General features: G+C 36.3%; 1 protein-coding gene across 2 annotated transcripts in view; it reads left to right on the forward strand.

Annotated features, from left to right (window-relative positions):
- Positions 1 to 4,231, forward strand: part of NUDCD1 (NudC domain containing 1) — a 91,739-nt gene that overhangs the window by 50,148 nt on the left and 37,360 nt on the right. The gene's annotated exons all lie outside the window — the stretch shown is intronic.

Raw genomic sequence — 4,231 nt, forward strand, 5'->3', positions numbered from 1 at the left:
ATTTATACTGTAGAGTTGGTTGCATCCTAAGATAGAAAAGAAAGATTAGAATATTGAAAGTAAATGTCTCTCATAAAAGAAAGCATGACCAAAATGGAGACACAATGTTTCACCTTTTCCAGCATAATAGAAAATTCCAAGAATCACTGGAATTCTGTGTATGACTACAGAACTTTGATTTCATAGCCTTGTTACAAGTCATGCAGACTGCATTTCTCTGTGCTCGTTCATTCAGCAAGTATTTTTTGTTATAGGGCTCTGGAGATACAATTATAGAGACAGTAATGGAGGTTTGTTGTGAGATTGTAGATAATTGCTGCTAACTGCCTTTTAAACTTGATGATTTCAAATGAATGTTGTTAGATAAATGACTTATTTATGCCTGAATACTAGTGTATTTGTCTTAAAATAATAGAATTTTGTCATCTCTAACCGAAGGCAGTTTTTGTTTTTCAAATCTTTATACCTTTTCTTGACTTACTGCACTGATTAGAACCTCTAATCCACAGTAAAATAAAATGAGTCTCTTTTACATACTGCTGGTTTGGTTTACTGGTATTATTGAAGAACTTTACATCTCTGTGAGGAATATTGGGGTCTGTAGTTTTTGTTTTGTTTTTTTTTTTGCTTTTTGTATGTGGATAATGCTGAGCTCATAAAATGAGTAGGGAAGTGTTTCTGTCTTCTATTTCTAGAAGAGGTTGTAGAGTTGGCATTATATCTTCTTTAATGGAAGTTGCCAGTGAAACTGTCTGGTGTTTTCTTTTTTTGAAGGTTTTAAACCAAAAATTTAAGTCGTTTAGTAGATATTTGGGGCATTTATTTCAATTGATTTTATTTTTCTTCTTTTTTTTCAGTTTCCAGTTTCGTTCATTTCTGTTATCTCATTTATTACTTTCTCTTTGCTTGCTTTGGACTTATTTTGCCTTTTTTTTTTTTTTTTTTGAAGGTGAAAGCTTAGATGATTTTTTTTTAACCTTCCTTTTGTAATGAAAACATTTAATGCTCTACACTTCCTTCTAAATACTACATTAGCTGCATCCTCCAAATTTTCTGCGTGTTTTCTTAATCCTATTAGTGACTCATTTGATTTGTTGCTGGCTTTCAGTTTTTGCCTGGCTGGTTTATTCTTTGTTCTTAAACCTAGGGCAGAACTTTTCACATATCTTAGCTAAAAGTGTGAAATGTTTACCAGGGTTTCTCCTCCTGTGTAGGCCCTGATTTCTAATTTTTGTCTCCAAGTACTTTGACAATTATCAAAATTCAGCTTTTTAGCCTTTTATCCACTGCTTTCCCTTGTCTTTTTCAGCTCAGCTTGAAATAGCGGATAGCTTGAGGAAAACAGCATGGAGTCTTGGGTTTTCTTTCCATTCTCTTTTCTCTGTAATCTTGTCTTTTTCAGTACTGGCTGCCTCAGTAGTCCTTAGCTTTTAATTTTTGCCCTCTTATTTCTAGCGTTAGTTGCTTCAGTTCTTTGGGACCCCATGGACTGTAGCCCACTGAGGTACTCTGTGGAATTTACCAGGCAAGAATACTGGAATGAGTTGCCATTTCCTGCTCCAGGGGATCTTCCCTTCCCAAGGATCAAACCTGCATATCCCATATTGCAGGCAGATTCTTAGCTAAGCCTCTAGGGAAGCCCTGTATGAGTAATTGAAAGGAGGAGGGAGGGAGGGAGGGAGGGAGGGAGGGAGAGTACTTTCTGTTCTGCTGGATGTACATATCTTCTTGAGTCACTGTAACAGAATGCATGCATGCATGCTAAGTCAACTTCAGTCATGTCCAACTCTTTGCAACCTTATGGACTGTAGCTCGCCAGGCTCTTCTGTCCATGGGATTCTCCAGGCAAGAATACTAGAGTGGATAGCCATTCCCTTCTCCAGGGATCGATCTCGAGTCTCTTATGTGTCTTGCATTGGCAGGAGGGTACTTGACCACTATAGCCACCTGGAAAGCCCATGGCTCAGCTCATTGCTGGAATTACCTTCTAACCAGTCACTGTAATCATTGTTTCCTGTGATATTTAGGATGGAGCAGACAACCATAGCTCAGTCAGTTCAGTTGAGTTGCTCGGTCGTGTCCAACTCTTTGCGACCCCATGAACTGCAGCACGTCAGGCCTCCCTGTCCATCACCAACTCTCGGAGTTGACCCAAACTCATGTCCACTGAGTTGGTGATGCCATCCAACCATCTCAGCCTCTGTCATCCCCTTTTCCTGCCCTCAATCTTTCCCAGCATCAGGGTCTTTTCAGATTAGTCAGCTCTTCGCATCAGGTGGCCGAAGTATTGGAGTTTCAGCTTCAACATCAGTCCTTCCAATGAACAACCATAGCTAGCTGGCTCTATATCTCAGCTGGAAATGGACAGATCTGATAATGTCTGTAACTTTTAGACATTTTGTTTCAGACCCTTGTGGGTTCTTAAATTCTGAATAACATGACTGTATTTTGGCAAACTAGGTATGTGGGCATTTTATCAGTTGCTATAGAATTGTATTTCTGTTACATGCATGTGAATATACAATTTATAACTTGAGTAATCCTTTTTCACTCTTTGAGAGAAAAACATCAAACAGTGATTTTTGCAGACAGTGAAAAATACTAAAATCAGTGATTCCATTTATCTCTGCGTTTAGCTTATTTTTAACTATACCTCTGTGTTTTTGTTTTGGTGGATATTTGTGTGTGTGTTTTAGTGTTGATTGTAGAGATTATGGTGTACGTCTTCAGCTTATCACCATGTGTCTTCAACTCATATCTTGAGTTCATTTAACTCATATCTTGGGAACTTTACAGTATAATTCCATTCCTTCATCCTTTGTATTGCTTTTGTCATTTATTTCTACCTTATAAACTTAATATGTTATAACTTTAGTCACTTGTCTTTTAAAGAGATTAAAAATGCAGTGTGGAAAAGGCTTGCATTGATCCAAATATTTGTCATTTCCTCTTTCACACTGTTAATTCAGATTTCCATCTGATGTCATTTTTGTCCTGCTGAAGAATTTTCTTTATCATTTCTTGCATTGTAGTTCTGCTGGATAAATTCTTCCTGCTGGATAATTCATTTGTTTTTCTGCAGACATGCATATGCAAAAATTCATGCCTTTCTTCTTTTAAAGCTATTTTTCTTAAGTGTGTAAGACACTGTTGCAGGGTTTTTTACCTTTCAGAACTTCAAACATACTCTGCTGTTTTCTGGCTTGTATAGTTTCTAATAAGTCAACTGTCATTTGTAACTTTGTTCCTCTATTTGTAGTATGATTTCCTCTTCTGACCACTTTAAAATTTTCTCTTTGTTACAAAGAGAATGATTTTATTTTTCTTATTTTCAGCAATTTAATTGTAATGTGACTTACTGTGATTTTTTTTCTTAATGTTTGTTATGCTTGAGATTCTTTGACCTGTAAGATTATCATTTTCATCAAGTTTGAAACAAAATTGCCATTATTTCTTCAAATTTTTTTCTATTCTTCTTGCGTCCTTCCAAATACTTATATGTTAGATCATTTGATATGGTTCCATAGGTCACTGGGATTCTTATTTTCTGTGTCTGTTTTCAGTTTTTGTCTTCTCTGTGCTTCATTTTTAGATGGACTCTCTTAACTTTCACCAGCGTTTCCCTGGTGGCTCAGGCAGTAAAGAATCACCTGTAGTGTGGGAGGCCTAGGTTTGATCCCTGGGTTGGAAAGATCTCCTGAAGAAGTGAATGGCCACCCACTTATTCTTGCCTGAGAATCCCCATGGTCATAGGATCCTCGTGGGCTACAGTCCATGAGATTGTAGAGTCAAAGGCACAACTGATTAATAACTAAGCACAGCGCAGCACATATTACTATTTTAGAGAGACTTGCATTTTAAGTAGACTCAGACTTACTGGTTGTCTTTTCTTCTGCCATGTCTAATCAGCTGTCAGTACCATCTATTTTGTTTTCCATTTCAGATATTGTATTTTTATATCTAGAATTTCAGTTTAGTTCTTTTTTTATATCTTCTGTATTTCTCAATGTTTGTTTTTCTTTATATCTCTGAGTATATAGAACTTGTTTTTAATAGCTGTTTTCATATCTTTTTCTGCTGATTCTGTCAGTCTGTTATTTTTGTGACTATTTTTGTTTAAGTTTTTATTGGTCCTGAGTCTGAAATTTAATATTTCATTATTTCTGTAATCTCAACATCTTTAAATATGAAAACATTAATGCTCTTATTGTTGTTTCTTTTCTGGTCCAAG

Source organism: Ovis aries, chromosome 9, assembly GCF_016772045.2.
Source record: "Ovis aries strain OAR_USU_Benz2616 breed Rambouillet chromosome 9, ARS-UI_Ramb_v3.0, whole genome shotgun sequence".
Taxonomy (NCBI): Eukaryota; Metazoa; Chordata; class Mammalia; order Artiodactyla; family Bovidae; genus Ovis; species Ovis aries.